Consider the following 19317-nt stretch of genomic DNA (forward strand, 5'->3'; position numbering starts at 1 on the left):
TTGTTTTTGTAATCGCCAAATCAAAATCCATCGAATATTGAGAACAGTTATAAAATTCATTGATGATCTGATCTAACCTAACAACACAACACAAAATAACATATGGCAATGGTATTATATAGGAAATATTTAACGAAGTCTTTAAAACCTTGAATATAGTGGGTATACGTTAAAAAAGATTTTGATATTACGCGTTTATCTGAAAGAAAGTTACGGCTAATTAAACGTGTACAACTTTGAAGGGGAGATGGTAATGGCAGGGTACTTTTGCAATTCCTGAGCAGGTTAGTATAGCGTAAATTATCTGATCATGCTATAAATGTGTAGAAATATAAGAGGCTAAATAATGTAAAACCATAAAGCTTGCATGAACTGATCGAGTTGAGCTTAATATCCGCTGTCTGATGTAACGAAGGAAAACGGATTTTCACCTCAAAATACTTTTTATTAACTGGTTTACAATTGTAATCTATAAACGCTTAATAGACTAAGTTTGGTAAGTACTTAGATTAAGTTTTCAGTATCTTCGAACTGATCCGGCATTTTCCGAGAATGGTGAGCTTGCAGGGAAATATATTGTCAGCTCTTAGTGGTTTCGATTCTTGAAGAAGAGAGTGCTAATGGACTGTGTTGAATTTTTAGGAAACGTACCAAGCAAGAAGACCCTAAGCAGTACAACATTACTGAAGTAATCGTTTCAACAACGCGAATTGGGATGTTGAAAACCACAGAGAGGCTGACTATCTCCAGGACCTTAAACGGAAGCAGAAGTTGCTGCAGTGACGGAAAGTTTTCAGCAAAGCAAGCATAGACAACACGCTCCGTATCGGCTTAATTTAAGACTCTTCGAATTAGGTCCCATATTGGAGCCCACAGTCACCACAGACAGCACATGGATCAGGCTGCACCGCCCACCCGAGAAGGACCAGGTAAGAGAATGGGCCTTTTACAGAAGAAAAAGCAATTTTGACGGTAACCTCTAATAGGTCTGCGCGTTACTTAATGCTTTCGGTGTGTTGTTACGATACATTTCTCAAATAGAAAACGGTTAATGCTGGCAGAAATTTCTAATTCCTGAAGAGCTTTGTGGACATGCGGTAAGATTTGACAGTACATAGAGGGGTTACGACACGCACAACTTAATCATCATTCTTCACCCAGAGCCTGAAGGGGGATAGAATCGGGCGATGGCTTCAGGCCTATATTTTCCAGATGTCATTTCGTACGATTGATTGCTTTTATGCTATTCAAGGGACGATTGATAGGCTAACGTATCGCTTTGGTGATAATCTCAAACGAGACAACGGTGACGAGATTAAGGCATACTAATACAAACTGCAATTACTCAGTTGTTAAAACATTCCTGGAACACTGACTTTATCGTATAAATAGTAAAAGGGTAATTGTTAGTAGGCAGAGACATTACCACCGCATCGTCGCAGGGATAAGGAGGAGCATACCTAAGATATTTTAAAAGTATCGTTATTCTAAAGTCCATCGTTTAAGTTTTTCCATCGACTTAACTTCGAACAAACAAATGATAATAATTGTCAGGAAAGGGACCTTTCTGCTGCCGCTCATTGAATTTAGCACAAGTTGATAAGTTGACTCATTATATCTATCTGTGTAATTCCAAACATGAACCTATGTTTTCGTATATTCAATCTAGATATAGGTACTTTATTGAAATTTTACGTATGTTCATATTAAGTAACCTACACAGTTAAACAAGCATGACGACCACCGATTTCAGGTACAATTGTTCTTTAATATTAATTGAAGCATATAAATATCCACGTAATTTCTTTCTGTTTTCCGAATACAAATTTTTCATAGCAAGTGAATTTGTTCAATGTAGATTGGGAAGTTTAAAAATCGTGCGTCATATCTAAGCCAATCTAAGCATGACACTTCTGCTGTCCTGTGTAAACTTCAGATCTTTACGTGATCTTCGTGTTGGTGCAATGCTATGATACTTGCCTACGAAATATAAAAAGATGCGAATCTTGGGTTCCAATCCAGGACACGTTCCTTTATGCACAAGATCAGCCACCGAATGCATTGCGAGTGCAGTTTTGCACGCAGAACTTTAATCGTCGAAGTTTTTTGTCTGAAGTTCCAAAAAGGGTTCTCCTTACACTAATATAATGGTGAGTGATTCTGTGGTTTTTTTTTATTACTCCTGCTGTTTAACGAGAGACGTCCATCCGTGAATGTTCACATTCAAACCGCAAATATAAGGTCCACACACATTGAAGATCTAACGGCAGGATACGTATACTCGGGGACGGCGGCAGGATAGCTAGGTGCATTAACGAGCTTCAAGTTGCTGGGCAATGTTGATCCAACGAAGGAAACCAGCAACCGGATACTTTCATGCGGTCGGTCCATTCGAAAAGCCCATCTTGTAGTACTTCCGTCCTTCGTCTCGCGTTAGACCATTTTTATAATTGAACCCACTCCTTCGTGACTCCCCCCGGAAAGAAAATTGAGGCTTTTCCCCTGCATCAACCAAGCGGACTGTTCGCTCGCCACCTACCGCGTTTCCCCTTAAATATTGAGGCCTTGTTTGTACCAGCTTGGACAGTCTTATCCGTTACTCTTGTGTTCTTTCTGCTTGATGCCTATGCTACTACCCGTCTCGGTTTATGTCGATCGTAAGCGAGCCTTAGTCTGCTTAAATAGCTATCGTATTGCCCTGATTGAAACTGTCGGGTGTTCTGAAAAGATCGAAAGAGAGGGAGAGACTAGATCTCGCGAAAGTACATCGGATACACGAACTGATAAACGACAAGCGACATCTTTAAAAGTCGCAAGAGTAACAGTAGCAATAGCAACCCTCACCGCATCATCAACACCAGCAAAAGATTAGCGTTACCAATTAGCGATTCCTGTAAACGCTAGTGCCGCTGAGTATCAGCCGTAGCTTTGAACTGCATCGCGCTTAGTTCGTTGGTGCTAGCGGGGCTTGACAGTCTCGGCCGAGCGTTCCGAGCATTTACCTATCGTAGGCCAGCACATACAAACAAGTCGACGCTAGAGCTACTTTTCTCGAACGGTGATGAAATGAGAAGGGGAAGAGGCTGCAAAGAGGAGGAAGACCCCGGAAGAGAGAAAGCTTAGCTTGGTCAGATCCTGAGAAGAGACGTCGTTCCGCAGTTGACTGTTAGCGGTAGGCTCCGGCCGATGGCAGATTGTTCCTCCAAAGGAAAACCAAAAGCCGGCTTTTCACTGACTGATTGCGAAACTTTTAAAGGACAACTTCCGATGTGGGCGAGTCACTTCCGCTGGGCGCTCAGCTAGCGCGCGCCCATACGAGAAAAGCTTTAGGACCGAACGACGGGAGAAAAGGTTACCGAAATGGAACAAGCTCGAAGGAAGCCTGGAGTATGTGGGGGTCGAGTCTCCAAGTCACTGGTGGTAATTCAGTGTAACAACATATGGCAATATGCCCATTTTCGGGTACCGATCTCATACATCGTGTCAGGCCAACAAAAAGGGAGTAAAAAGGGAGTGAGAGCCAATTGAAGAAAGCGTATAGACATTGGCTAGACGAGGAAAAGCCCGTCACATCAATATACAATGTAATGCCTTTATACTTCATGACTATGGCGGATAATAATCTTAGAGTAAGCGTATTGAACTCTCCTAAGGGTGCGGGTGAAGCTTGCATCACGTAAGTATCGTGTTGATAACCTACGCTAAGAGGACACTTGACCCTGATATCGAATCTTCTTTCGTCTATCCTCTGCTGAGAACAAACGAAAATTTACAGAGCCTATGGCAAAGGCAAAACAAGGCTAGGGCACCGTTAATGCAACATCTATCATATCAACATACGTTTTAAGCGTCAGCATAAATGCACTCTTATGTGTGCCATCCTCCCTATATATGGACCGAATGTAGTTATATTGCTGTACTTGATGATTAGCTTTCCGGAGATACTAAAGTTCTATAGCGAACGCATGAGTCTGGCGTTAACCGTCTGATTTTTCCTAGTAGCCTTCTTTGTGCCTGGTAAGTTGCTTTAAGTGAGCCACTATCTAAAGCGTTTTCTCACGGAATGAAGTTTGCTTGCAAGTGTTTTATTTGTGCGAAGCTCGTCCACCATCTGCTTCATAGCATCTCGTTTCGTCGTTCTCGAAAAGTCCAGGCTGCATCATTGCGACGCGGCTACCCTTTTTCCGGCCGAAGCTCTTACGACGACCTGCGACGAATGTCATATGAAAGCGTGTACATCCCCTGTTGGAAAATAATTAGTTAGAAGCTTAATGATCTAACCGCTGCCTAGTCCACACTTTCTGGGCTCTGATTCTTAGGCGAAGTTTTAGCCCTTTATAGCTACCAAGAGAGGTCTAAATGAAAGAACGACAGGGGCAAAACATTTCGTTCGCCAAAGTTTATCGCCCAATCTTGAGGCCACGCACCAGAGATCGCTTTCGAGCTCACGTTCCGTGTATCTGCTTTAGCTTATATGGTGCATTCTGGTTGACGACACCGTCGCAACCCGCTACGGCGAAGGGATCTGCGGTCGACGAAAAATTTGGCTGTGATTAACCCACTCGCTATTACCTAGTTATTCATTGGTGCCTGAAATTGTGCTAAATAATTATATGGGAAATTTGCCCTCGAAATGAGGAGTTTTTGAAACGAGGTTACTGTTGCAATAAAGAAGTAAAGAACCAAATGCAATGGCACTGTAACAAAGTGTTTACTTTCCACAGAGTAGATACGTACATACTGGATTATATAGTAAGTTATAGACGCTGAGGACAGCTAGTAAAATATCCGCATTTTGATATAATAATGATAGTATATAATAATAGTACTAGTAGTGCGGTTATTAGAGATTAGAAGGGATGAACCTACAAGCAATCCTTTCATATGTCAGATGCCTCAGCAATCGAAGCCTTAACAATGTCGATTTTGTATTGCACCGAAAATATCTTAAAGAGGTGACTCTTTTATTTCAGTTTTTCTTATGTTATCCTTCAACTATTCGATGTCCGTTGTTTTGATATGCACTTCTGTTTATCTATTGACAACATGTTTTTATATACTTGTCTTTATTTTGAAAAATACTGTCAAATCATAGCTATTATGGACAGTATGCAACAATCCAAGGGAAATATATATATAAAGATCGGAAAATAATTTCGAAAAATTAATCCTTCGCTATTTTTGATTTTTTAAGCATTTTTCATAAGTACACTTTTCTTTTTTTTGCTCAAGTCAAATACGATTGCTCTGTAACAACGTGGTTGTTACATGAGCTCGGCTCATTTATGCTAATCAGGTTCATACCACAGTGGCAGTGTTCTTTGACATCTGGCCAGGCCCAGCAGGCTCACTACAGCACAGATTTCCCCGAACCACTCAGGACAATGTTGATATTCAATGTTTTACGAGGCGGACCATAGCAATTGAAGTTTTTCTTTATAGGTGACTGGATTTTGTCATAAAAGCCACCAACGATATGTGTGACTATATCCATAAGAAATGCACACCCGGGATCTATAGGAAAGACAGTATTCACTGGTCCAAAGTGAAACTAGGCCTCTCACAAAAAGTAGCATCAGGGTTACTTCTTATCTTGCAAAATGAACGGTTTAGCAAGGACCCGGTGAGTGTTCCTACTAAACCGATGTGGTCAGGACCGGTCCGCATCGTGTTATGGCCATATTCATTCAACAAGGGAGCACCCGTCTCTTAGGGTTGATGTGGTCATCGCCTTTGCCGCGGCGGTAGGTTGATTATCTTACGAGCAGTTTACTTTGTCGAGCAGTATTTGGTATTTAAATTCGTCGTTAATCTAGCCGAAGTGCCATGTACCTTTTCAGATTTCCTGAAACCCAGCCACATACAAACGTCAAAAGCAGCAATCTTCGTAACTAAATCAGTATCTCTTATCTTATATAAGCCAAGTAGTTGATATTTATTGAAATCAGTTCTGGCTAGATAATGCATAATATCGGGTCAATTATATATTTGCGTTACACTTACTTCGTGCGACCATCATTTTACACATTACAGCTTGCCCTCTTTCAGGCTCTCTCCATATATGCATGTATATGTGTGTGTTTATTGTACAAGATGGAGCAAAATTAGGCTACCCAGTAGAAAAGCAAATGTCAAGTCGATCCGACGAATGTTTGTTACTGTAAGCCTGCTCTTTCTATTAGTCAAAGTTGGGCCTTGTCCTATTCGTGTACTTGAGTTTTTCTCCACTACAGCCTACCCTCACTTCACTGTGCATGTATAACTAAGGCTATTGGATGAAACCTAATTTTGTTATTTCATACACGGCTACGAGGTGCGATTAAATTACTATATCAGGTGCAAACCGCGTACCTCTTCCTGTCGCACAAATGTCCTTTTATACCTTTTGTTTCCATGTGGTTAATTGTATCTTATCAAGCTTTTGTCTAGATGAAACATTTTCAGAACCTCTTCGGCTGTATTTACGCCTAATCACAAACATTTTCTTCTACAAACAAGAAATCCTCTTTAACCATAACTACCCGTCTTCCTGCATTTGGTTTGTATCTGAAAATCACAATCATACTAGCAACTGCTATCTTGGTAGTCCCTGTTTTGCCTTTTCTCCTTGCGGTTTTTATGTAACTACGCCCAGGAATCGGTTCGTTGCGGCTGGGGCAATTTTCGCTCCAATGATCCTTCTCTTCTCTAAAAGTCGTTATCTAGTCAGGCCATTTCTCACACATTTTAAGAAATGTAAAAAAAATCACGAAGACAATAAGAGAGCTCGTGTTATATGGATAACCCTTAAGAATAAGCACAATTATATATATTTACTACATTTTGCTGGTATAGTTATGTAAATAGGCCCTAACAGTAGGCACAATTATATTTACTATATTTTGTTGCGGGACTACGTTTAGGCAATGGATTGCAATTGGGGATGTTTGTATGTGGTTGTACGATGTGCCGTACTGCCCCAGCGCGCTTGCCGCAGCCGCAATTTTTCCGTTATCTGATAAGAAAGTCTCATTAAGAAATAAAAGAACCTTCCTTCCTACTGCTGGCAATTTTCCTCTCGCAACTCCTGCTCCCTTGGACGGATTCACACGGACAAACACACAGCCCATCATGCCAACAGTCCCTTCTCTGTACTAGCTTCTGGCGCTTGAATGCGTCAAAGACCTAAGAGAACTCGTCGCCACCACGTGAACACCAGACAGAGCAACTCCCGTTCTTAGACCCCCGAGCGCCGCTTCGCTCCAGTCCAACAAACCGTTATCTTCCGATGGGCGGCATAATTAATGGTCGAAAAGCTGGCCTAGGTCGGCTGCAATGGAACAGTCCGAAATGCGTGGTCTCTGTGCTCTGCTTGCGAATAAGGGGATATGTTTAGGCGTGGGGAATAGCGCTTGGTGTTTTGAGGGGTCGCGTAGAATCGCTGGACTGCTTCGCTGTTTGGCTGCAATGCCGCGTGGACGCTCGAAGGGACCAAGCCGTGGGGTACAGAAGGTAGCAATGAGGTGACGCCGACACTGGGGCAACAGAAGGGAATAAGGGAGCGTGCAATGTTGTGAGAGAGTTTGTTTATGTGCTGTTGTTTTTATTTGGGAGTTGTCGTCATTGTTGTTGTTGTTGTTGCTGCTGCTGTCGTGTTGCACAATGTCGATCGGAATCATGCTCTGTGGTGTTCTGCAGGAAGGCACACTCACCTATATACATTTACACATTAAGGGGAGCTGCTAAAAGGAAAACCCTTCAAGGCACTGTAGGAGAAGTCGTATAGTTGAAGAAGTCAGCAAATACCGCAACAGTCACCTCGGGAGAAAAAAAAAAGTGTGTGATGGCAGAAACCGGATATTGGTTAGCGTTTTCATTTACCCCCGTAAAGTCATCCCTTGAATTCTTGCCTCCCATCGTACTTGCCTTTAATGTCGTTTTGAATTTTGAGCAGCAGCCGAAAATTACAAACGGATATACACATAGTGTTCGCAGACAAGATCGAACATTACATAGAAATACACAGCCAACAACATTTACATGTATATAGTTTCGATGTGCGGGATGTACAGGGGAAACCCCTCTATTTATAGGGTCTATGCGTTTGTGTACGTGTGTATGTTTTGCTATCCAGTGAATCTGAGGGGCAACAATATGAATGTTACTTAAAAGAAGAAGTATAGAGGGTTGAGAAAGATGCTGCGAGTCAGGGAAGGAAGCTAGCTGATAAGAATAAAGCACGGGGCGAATAATGTTGACTGAGATGCCTTCACCGTTGATGCCGTTAGACTAAGGCCTTTTGTAAGAAATTCAGTAGTTATCGCCGCTAGCGTATATATATATAGCCCGGTAAACCCGTTCGGTCAAACGACTGACTACGAGGCACAAGCAGAAGGCAATGACAGAGAGTAACCAAAGGATCGCGCGCGTGGGCATACTGCGGGTGGGGGTATTGTTATCGGGGTTGTGTCGGGGGAAAAAGGTACGCAGCGACAAAGAGGAGGAAGAAGTGCTTTTTGAGAAGGCTGCTGCTGCTTGGCTCTCGGTGGAGGCAACAACCATTGCCCTGTCGAAGCTTGAAGCTTCCCGTTGCCTCGAGTTGAGGAAACGCCGCTTTAGAGCTGTATGGAGCAAGGAAAGCATGTGCTAAAGATGGTAGATGATGGGGTAGTATATGACCGTGAAGGAAGGTGCGCGAAATCACTGCTTAGCATTAAAGTATTGTTAACTAAATGAAGATGAGCCTGACACAAGATATCGTTTGAGCGTTTATGTTGTGTGTCGTGTATTGCCAAGGGGCCGTACTTTTGCTTACCATGCTAACTCTCTGGTCTGATGCTTTCGGTAGGTGACTCCAGGCAACAACGAAGAGTGATTGATGGTAAAACGCCTCATTGAGGTACATATAGAGAGAGAGAACGGTGGGGAGAGGGACGGTAAATCCCTCGCTCACACTTTGTCATTACTACGACTGAGCTTTTATCGATCCCATTTACGCTCTATTTAACTGAGGCCGAATTAATAAAAAGATGTTTTAGCAGTATTTTGAAGCTGGTCTTCAAGATGCTCTTTCATCGATACTGTTTGCAATACAAACACGAATTGCAAATGCCTACATACAGAATGATAGCGAAATTTAAAACAGGTCTTTTAAGCTGTTTTAATATTCCATACGTTTATGTAGATTTATATTTGATTAGCTTTACTCTAATTATCTGAGTTGGCCGACCTATAAGCCCAAATTCCCATTTCTTGTAATTGGGCATTTGTTAAAATATCTAGCAGATGTTCATTGGGCATTCTCTAATTAAATATTTTGCATTAATGATGCACGTCAGATATGACGTTCGGTTGTAAATTCAGGTAGATAATAAAGGAAATTGCATAAAATTTGACAGTCTGACGGTATGAATGTGCGCAACATGTTAACACAGCAGATTCTGGGTTATGGAGAACACAGCTCAGGCTTAGATTGTAACAAAAGACTGCTTTTGTTTCCAATAACGAAGCCACATTGCCTCCCTGAAGTCACCAAAAACAGGGAATGGTCTATTGTTAAGTCGCCAGAAGCAAGATCCCATACAACATCTAAAGAACTCGAAAACTCGTTGAAAAAGCCGTGTTTCTTACCTATTGCTTAATCATTGAACTTCGTATCTGTAATTGCTCTCATTAGCAATGGGCTTCTACTGGCTAAAATGGTTCGTAGAAGAAGCTGCCTTGTGATTTGTCTTATTGATATGGGAACAAATAGGTTATAGCTAAGCAGTTCATACTTCTATCTGTCTACAGACGAATCACAGAAAAGCTGTTGACGATCAGCTTAATGAATTAGCCCCGCACCTATTTTGCTAATTATGCATGGTGATTTCAATAAATGAGATCCCTTATTATAAGGAGGAAAAAGGCTCATGTACAGTATCATCCTTATAGAATCAATTTCAATGGACTGCTAAATCGAATGTCCCATGGCACGCAATACTGAAGCCTCAAATCGGCCAGTGAAAACTGCTACTGTTTATGTGGCCTATTAGACTTCAGTTGGCCGTGAGTTTTTACAGAACGGACGAAAGTCATTGGCCCATTCAAATGTAATTGGATAGTAATACTCGTATTAATACTGATAGTTCTAAAGAGATATTGATACGTCCATAACGAGGCCTGCGGTAAATAGTATGATATCCGTCGTAGTAGAAAGCGATTAAGATATTACCTGTGTTCTCCTGATGCGCAGTTTAGACCGAAAATCTATTTCACGTAATATGAAGGGAAACCGACCGCGCGATTGAAAGACGCCGATGAAGGCCTTCGTCCACCAGCAATAACTTGTATGCGGACTATGGCGATATGAAAACCAATATGTTTCTTTAAAAAATTATCTCCACTAGGCTGAGATTTGAGACGGAAGCAGAAGTGCAATACATACATTGTCGAAAACGAGGCGCATCTTTTGCTGGCCTTGGACCTTGCTTTGCATTGTTAAAATCCTGATACAACCTTTGACTTTAATTATTAATAGAGAGCCTGTACAAAAATCTATACAACTGGTAAACAAGTAGATATACATATGATAACTCTATGAGAATTTCGTAAAAATCCGCATTATAAATGCCTTCGGCGCGCGCCAGTTCAATACACTTCGGAAAAGCAAAAATCAAATACAGGTCAAAAACACTAAAAAAAGAACTTTAAATAACACGAAAAATATAAAGTTTTAAAGAAAATGGTGTGAGAACGTTTTTTTGGTAAGAACTAAAAGAGATCGACGGAAAATTATGCCCGATTGAGCAAAATGGGTTTCTGGGCCCCCTTCTCAAAGCGAAAACTTTCAAAGTGTTGAAAACGATAGTGGCTAAAATGAATATCGAACAAAGCGAATTTGGCCATAACTTATGTTCTTGTTCCTTCCCTCTAGATTCTTTCACCTTCCGTAGATTTTGGAATCGAGGGAGGTTATCAGGCTTTATATCTCGAAAATTAATTAGATGATCTCTAAATTCTGCATTGAAGCGTCGTAGAGACAAGATCGGAGCTTTGAAAACATAAGGTCTCTTGTAGCGTACCCGTGACTTAAGGCGGTTTTCTATTTGTAGGTTTGTAAATGAAGGATCGCTTTTATTGTTATTATCGTTACACATTGTGGTGGCTAAGCTATCGTCGCCTTTTAATTTATATCCGCAAATACGCGTATGAGCCGAAACAGTCCTTGCGCCTTTATTAATAGACCTTATGGCCTTTTTTTTTTTGCAAAAAAATTCGTAACTCAAATATTTAGTCGTAAAAAACAAAATTCACTTCGACGTGTAATTTCCACAGCAGTGATGATTGATTATAAGTAAATACACGTTGTGCCTCCCCAAGCCCAGTTTAGTCACCGTGGTCGTTCGTCAAGCTCAGTAAAGCCCATGAAATTTTAACGATATGTAGCTTCGAATCAAGACCATTCCGACGTTTAACTATACACGAAAAACGAAGGCGTTTGATATGAACTGCAGATGATACTCTCCATACGGCATAGGAACTTCAAGAGGAAGACTAAAGTTGGTACTGTGTTCCAAAGGGTCTACTACTCGTTCGCACTTTGTTGTTACCGGTTGCTCTTCAGCGTCGCTTGAACTCGAACCGCATGAATATTCATTGGGCAGCGGCCATCACCAGTGCTGCGCAAATTATGTACAGCCATTTATCCTGTTTTCACAACACGATTTTCTTGTCTTTTTTGACGTTCTCAAAAACCATATCATAGCAGACGGCTATGTTTACTGTAATCTTTTTAGCTATAACGGGAAATAACTAACTCAAGCCATTTAGGTTTTCAAATGTGCGCAGAAGTTTGGCGGGTAAATTCAAAATCCAGAAAAATGGCCTCACATACAACTAAGCCAGCGCTATTTCGTGCAGTGGAAGCTAATTCGCAGTACCTGCGCTCTCGGTGCAGGGTTAGGGTTATAACGATATTCATCGAAGAATTATCTCGACCATCGCAATACGGTTAGCGGCGTTAAAAACTGACTGAGCAAATAATACGGTTGCCTGTGCGGGCACCCTATTGTGCATAGGTGAAATATCTTGAATGTGCGCCTTCGCCATAGCAGATAGTCGAAGTAGTTGAGGCTTTGAATGAACGAGAGAAAAGAGGCAAACAAATAAACAGCTGGCAATCTGGATGCCCAAGGCAAGATAATTGCAGAAAGAAAAACAAAGAAGAAACATTTCAATAGCAGAAGTCACTCAATAGCATGGACCGAAATAGTCTTCGCAAAAAATACAAGAAAGACGGATTATTATATTGTGCTATATGGTGGGAATATTGTAATACCAGTTACAAGATTCTCTACTGGAAAACTTCGCTGCGAGCAGTATTTTCGTTAGATAAAAAAAATAGGTCGACTCCCCAAACTAAAGAGCATTTGGAAACAACAGCTTTACAAAGTTCAATACGACGACGACGGCAATGATGATAATGAAGTGAATCAGTTTTTTTTATTCGTAGTATCTAATATACTTCGATAATAACAATCAATTATTATAATTACACTTAAAATGAGACTGGTACTTTCTAAACGATTAGTTATGAATATAATTATTCCAGAAAAATTAAAGTCCAGGTACCTAGACAATAAGATGTTAGGCCTAATATATCTCAGCCTAATAGAAGTATTATAAGGTTGGGACAGGTAACAAGAGGATTTACAGATATAACTAAGATTATAATTTTTCTGTTATCATTGATTACATAATTCTTAGAATAGTATATGCTGGAAGGCTGTGCTGGAATTCAGATAACAGATAAATATAAACATGGTTCTGGTTCAATAAAGAAGGATAAACAAATTAAGATCAGTAAATATAATATTACTATTTATAGAGAATTCAATAACAAACAATTGAAAGTATTTTATATATAGGAAACTTGAAAGAAGTTATTTTAATGATTAGTTTAAAATTTAAAAAAATATATTTTTTAATGCACATATATTAAAATTATATATATTTTAATACGTATATATTAAAATAATATAATTTAAATTCGATCTATATTAAGGAAGTAAGGAAAAAGCAACGTTGAGCAAGCTTATTACGTGATGTTTGCCGTGTTTGCTGTACACCATCCACAGAAGGATAAATATATAAGATGTGGGCCTTGCTCATATATTTTTCCTTACTGCATATTAGTGTTGCCACTGAGCTAATATATTAGCCTATCGCTACCCTAAGCCACCTTTCCGACAAGATGTTGCGACTTTATTGACAATACATTTCTATACCAAAACCAATATGTACTTTAACCAGGCATAAACAGCCCAGACCTGTTCAAACTCTTCTATTCGCCCGTCAGTATCCGGCGTACAGCTTAGAAAGTATCCTTGTAGTTCGCTGCGTCGTTTCATTGTCAACCCACTGTTTCGTTTGGGTTCGGCTCGCGACATTCCCATTTGATGCCGTAAACTCGGTCCCATCTGGTGCAGCTTACGTCCACTTACAAAGGGCACGTAAAGCTTACCCGCTTCAACTGTCACACTCGAACCGAGTCTCTCCTTTAGTCTGTTTTACTGGCAGCATAATAAGCAGCTTGGCGTCTTAGCATCCGCTGGGTTAATAACTTCTGCTTGGGACGCACTTATACTACTCTTAACATATATATATATATATACATATATATATGTAGAACAGTACACGATCGAAAACGACGACGAAGTCCTACAAACGCTAAACGGCTACAACATTGAAGACAACAACAGGAACGCCAGAATCCCATCGGCAGCCGGAACCGCATTGCCATGATGTTACGCACTGCTTCCAAGATTTTCTCGGTACGGCGGCTAAAGCTTGACAGGCGTCCGAAACACTAGCAAATGCGAATACTTGACCCGTTCTACTGCTACAGCCTCGGCAGGAGTTGCCTTCGAATGCGAGGCAACGCTGCTGACGGAGGCGTCACCGCCTTAATCCTCCATCGACCCCAGGTCCGACAGCACCCTTGGAGAGCTCCGTTTGCACGACGCCTACCCTTACTTGGAACATCATTGTCCTTTCCTTTCATTCTTCAACGCCCTACGCTCCCGTCAAGAGGGAAACCGTATTCTCTTTTGTTTTTGTGTCTCGCCATCTCTAAGCCAACTTGCCACTCGCCATCGACGTAAGAGCAACCCGATTCCCGATTACCAGGAGCGAATGCGTCAGAGCAAAAGGGGACAAAAGGACAAAGAGGGGGGGGGGGGGGGAGTAAAAGGAGAGAAGCAGCAAAGCGAGGAAGAGACTATCTAAAGCGAACAGGCTCGTCACACGACGTTATTACGGAATTGTTACTGGGTAGTTGGTTCACAGCAGCGATTCTATGAAGCGTCGTTCGAAAGCATTGTCACAAACCCGTGTGGGTTAGTGCATTCACAAGCGCTTTTAAGATAGGGAGGACACGCCAGACCGCTGATAGGTCTGCACAGTTATCTGAAACTGTAGAATAATTGACGATCTATTTTATATTAGAACTTGTAAAATGTCTAGCAAAGCTATTGCTAGAACAATTGTGAAACTTGTTTCAGGTGACAGACAGATGAAGTGCACAAGTGCATAGGTTTAGTTTATATGATTTATGCATACAGTTTAAATGAAATTTATTGTATGTTTAAAGACCTGTCTAGTTTTCTATGTTTTCTGATTTTATCACGGAATTAAAATCGTTTACCGACTCAGAATCGCAGATCTACAAAGTGCCTTTTGTGTGTACATAAACTTTTAAACTGTGTTTCTTATTTGCGAAACAAGCCGTTCGTCTTTGTGATTTATTCCGAAAATTATGAATGTTACGTTTATAAAATATTACTTAATAAATACACTGTACTGACAGTAAGAAATCACTATAGCGTTGAGTATGTGAAGCTCATACTCTACGCCAATTTTTGCTAAAATAACGTCATCTAATGAGGAATACGTTTTAACGCATACGAGCAGCAAGCGGTATTAGTTACTCAATCGCTTTTACTTGTTACACAGGATATAATAGAGATCACCCGATGTTCGATTTGTCTTCACGACGATTCGCGGGTCCTTTCGTATGAATCATTGATTACCCGTTTTTTACAGCCAGCATTTTTACATCGATATATCGTATTCGCTTCAATATTACTCTTCCTTCGAAGCTCTGTCTGAATCACGCCAGACGACCTCTCCTTGCCCCCCCCCCCCCCCGCCATTACCTTCGGGTTAATGTCAATTCTTGGCTGCTGGTACAATTCCTATGTTGCCGCCCCCACCGTTGCCATGGCCATCGCCTCTGTTTCGTCGTGTAATCTAATGCAAACACGACCATTGAACTTGAGTCGCCATTGTAATTCATTTGAAGTAGGTTGCCGTTGTGGGTAGCAAGTTTTTTTTTATCTCCGTGTGAATATGCCAGTTCGTCGGTATTGGAGTCCGCGTGAGGATGGAGGATGCCGAGAGAAGGAGTATCAGAGTGTCATGCCATCGGACCGACCAACGGATCACACGAGATCCGTCAGTTGGTCAGATAGCATAAGACCATCAGAACGAGTGGAGCAAGCTTTATAGGGTTGGTCCTATTTTGCGTCAGACTCGTTCGCAAAAGCCTCCGGCTGAACCACAGTTCTCGATCGACCCGATTCTCTATTCTTCGTTCTACTGCGTTGTTGGTTGCCCCTTCGACGCCATGAAAATGATTCTAGTTTAGCATCTATTCTTGTAGTCGGTCCTGCTGTCTTCGTAAGGGCCGCCTCGTCCCTAAATCAAATCTCATTGTTGTTTTTCATTGTAGAAGCGAAACAAACAGAAATGGAGAGAAAGAGAGAGCTCTCGTCACTCTGATAGTTTTTCGCGCTTCTGTAGGCAGCAGTACACCAGCAAATTGCTGACGAACTCGACGGTCGCAAGGCAGCGTCTAGCTAAGCAACGGCTGTCTACAGTTGCGGCCAGCCAAGCGAAGTCGCTACACGCAGCAGGCAGCTACGAACAGCAAGCGGCTAATGTGATGCGCGTGCGAAGTTAAAGTTAAAATACGCCCAGAAGCTTACTTGTGCAATAGAAGGAATCAATGGAGGGTAGGGGTAGAGGGGACTGGTGGTAAACCAACTGAAAGGTTAAAAGGGATTGCTAAGGAAAGGGACTGCTTGGTCCCGGGGTAGTCAGCGTTCGCGGGCTGACGTTGGGGATCGAATGCTAACAAAGCCAGTGCATGTCTGGGCCTTTTTACGACTCCAAGTACACATGTATGGAAACGCTGCCACACTTCACACGACGCCATACAGATGTAAATCGCCTTCTGAAAGCAACGAACAGAGGTCGTGACGAATTAGCTAAGAATGGCATTGGCAGTGATTTTCGTCTATGCAAGTTTGAAGGAGTCACGATCAAATACTTCGTATGGATATTTGTGATAAAAATAATTATCGCAAGTATCCATACGATGCGGTCCACAGATGTGACAGAGGCGTCGCGAAACTTTAAAAGCTACCGCGAATCCACTGCAACCGCACTTTCACAAATGGCTCTGAAGGTCGATACACAATGAAAGTAAATTACCCCAAAGGGATTTCCTGAAATGTATATGCGGCATAGTAACACGTTTTCTATGCCACAACACGTTTTTTTCCAATAGAAGATCTGAAGATGAGCAGGTATGGATTGTTTGAAGTTGTCACAAAGTACTTGGAACTCAATTTAGCTTGTCCCTGACAGAACAGTTTATATCACTTTCTCTTTGTACGCGAATGCCAAGAAAAAAATGGTGTTTAGTGAAAGTTCTACCAGGAATAAAAACACAATCAACTCCTGCACAGATGACTGGCAAAAAAAAAGAAAATAACAAACGAAAAGTGCGTGAAGTGTACGCAGGCGGCAACGCAGAATTAACATTTTGAGCTTGACTGTGTTGTTGCTGGCCTCAAACTATGAGCTCCCTACTTGCAGCAGCCTGGTATTATGCTAGTGCGCGAACACTTGACGCGCATCCAAAGCAGCTTTATCTCATGTACGACAAACACGGCAAGGTTGAGAATACTTTGGCCAGCAACGGCGGCTGGCGGCTTTCGTATCGGGCAAAGCGAGGAACTCCCAACTATAGAGTGCGCCGAAGATGGACGTCGAAGTCGGCCCGAAAGGCGCTCGAACCAGGCAAGCTAGAATAATCCTGCAGGTTTTCACACGACCTAAAGGCTAGGACAGATGAGCGAATTTACTGGTAAGAAAAGTGACGTGAGCTTGCTAAGAGGATAATAAGAAAAATACGGAGTGACTTCCTTGACACGGCAATGAACTCACTGCATCGCAGCCAGTGTTCTTCTGCCTATCTTTCTCGCACTTATTTTGTCCCGCACACATACTCAAAGCCCACAGACGCATTCTTAGAGCACTATTTCTTTATCTTTTCAGAGGCCGATCGTCTGCCCGCTCTTGTGGAGCAGACCCATGGCATTGTGATTAGGAAGATGGCCCCCTGTCTCTAACTCCCGCAATGTCACTGCTTTTGGTCTCAAAGCCAGTGGACCAGCGCATTCAATCACTTTCTTGCATCCTGCAGAGATGAGTCCTCCGCGCGCTTTTCATGGGGGCCCCTTGCAGGTGGCAACGACTGGCTTTCGAAGAACGCTAGCTCGTAGTTTTGCGTTCTTAACCGAGTTTGCTTCTGCGCTATCAGCACATTGTCATCGTGATCGCACAATCAAGCGAGCTGCGGCTGGTGGAGCTCCCAGGATACCCCAAACTACGTCCGCGCCTACCTCTCCCGGTTTATCTGAGGCGTGAGTATTGTTAAAGGTCTGCATTGAATGCCTGCATCGTTGAGGTACACTGTTCTTGTACAGGCGTATGTTGTGTCTTCCGAAAGAGAGGCGAAGGAGGCCTCGGAAGCTCGGGAGCGGGTATGTTTGAGGTGTACTCTTTGGGAGGCAGGCACTTTCAGGACGCCACCTTCAGAGAGCCAAGAACTTCCTTCCTTCTTTGGAACAATAGCTTTGCCCCAGTGGGCCCCTCATAACACCACCGCTTCAGACGTGGGAAGAAGAGAACGAGATAATAGCATCGTCGTACACATGTTTTGACTAATTACTGAGCAGGACTATGCATGATGTTGTTATCGTCCGTGGCATTCTTTTATTCGATGTGAGGACGGTTTACCCGATTTTTTGGTTTCGGAAGTCGTCCTTGGGAACCTCGTGAGTGAAACGGTGCTGCGTCGAAGGAAAATGGGATCTTATGGGAAAATTTTGTGCTTGTAAGTTAAGTTCGACAAGTTTGCGATGTTGCAATCAAGTTTAACCTGTTTCTAAGAGAAGCGGAACGTTTGCCAGCTGCCGAAAGAATTACCTAAGAACAATTTTCACTACTTTCTTGAAAGGGACAACGTATCAATGCATCATATACGACGGCCTGTCGGCAGAAATTGCTTACCTACACACACTAGATATACAATCTAGGATTGTTGCCTGAGGCCGGGAAATAAATTACAGGTGCTGACTGTGATAATTTGCATACCTCAAACACAAGTGTACGCTGTCCCATAGTGCTTTGTGCGACGCGTTACAAGTATAAACATTGCACGCACTAGTACAGCGCCACATGTACATAGAAGCTTCGAAAATGTGTATCCCGAGGTGTTCTTCGTCTTCCTTAATTACCATTTCCTTTTACGAAGATTTTTTCCGCTCCTTACGAGCTAAAGTATTAGTCATCTCAAACCTGATGGCTAACAACTTCCTGAGAACTTGTCACTAATTCGCATATTATTTGCCCTATTTTACGCTAAACTGGCACGGTTCTTTTGATTTCCTGTGAAAGCGTATTGTTAGCTTTTCCATACTGATGACAAGATCTCCTATAATCCAAGCACAAGCTGAGGGGAAATGATTTTGCGAAAAGATGTAAGATTCTTTTTGACTCCAACAATCCAAATGTTTTTTCTTTATACCATACTATAGTGCATCGACAGTGGGGCGCGTTGATGTAAAGCGGAAGTCAAAACAAATCCGTCGTTGTTACATGCGAACGTCCCTTCGAGGCTTCTCACTGTTTTTGACGCAACTGCCACCCCGCACAATTTTCTTGCGACATCATCAGTAAGAGAGGTATATAAACCATATAAACGAGCTGATATCCTAGAACAAATCTTAGCCGATAACGCTTGGAAGCTTCATTGTATGGAAACAAGGAAGTTTTTTGTGTTTGGATACATATGCAGACAATAGTTTTCCTAGGAAAACATTTTTCCGGATACTTCGCAGACTAAAAGTAGTTTTACTGGAAACGTATGATATTACAAACTTGCCGTGCCTCCATATTCTTCACTGTTCAACATGGCATAAGTACACTTATAAAATTGACTTCAAA

At 42.0% G+C, this 19317-nt stretch overlaps 1 long non-coding RNA gene across 1 annotated transcript; it reads right to left on the bottom strand.

Annotated features, from left to right (window-relative positions):
* Positions 1-4924: 4924 nt before the first annotated feature.
* On the bottom strand, positions 4925-9079 carry LOC147752602 (uncharacterized). The gene is made up of 2 exons (XR_015313626.1): positions 8795-9079; positions 4925-5845 (listed from the first exon to the last, which is right to left on the bottom strand). It is a non-coding gene; the product is annotated as an uncharacterized LOC147752602 (long non-coding RNA).
* Between the last annotated feature and the right edge of the window lie 10238 nt (positions 9080-19317).

Source organism: Varroa jacobsoni, unplaced genomic scaffold, assembly GCF_002532875.2.
Source record: "Varroa jacobsoni isolate VJ856 unplaced genomic scaffold, vjacob_1.0 scaffold_1136, whole genome shotgun sequence".
NCBI lineage: Eukaryota > Metazoa > Arthropoda > Arachnida > Mesostigmata > Varroidae > Varroa > Varroa jacobsoni.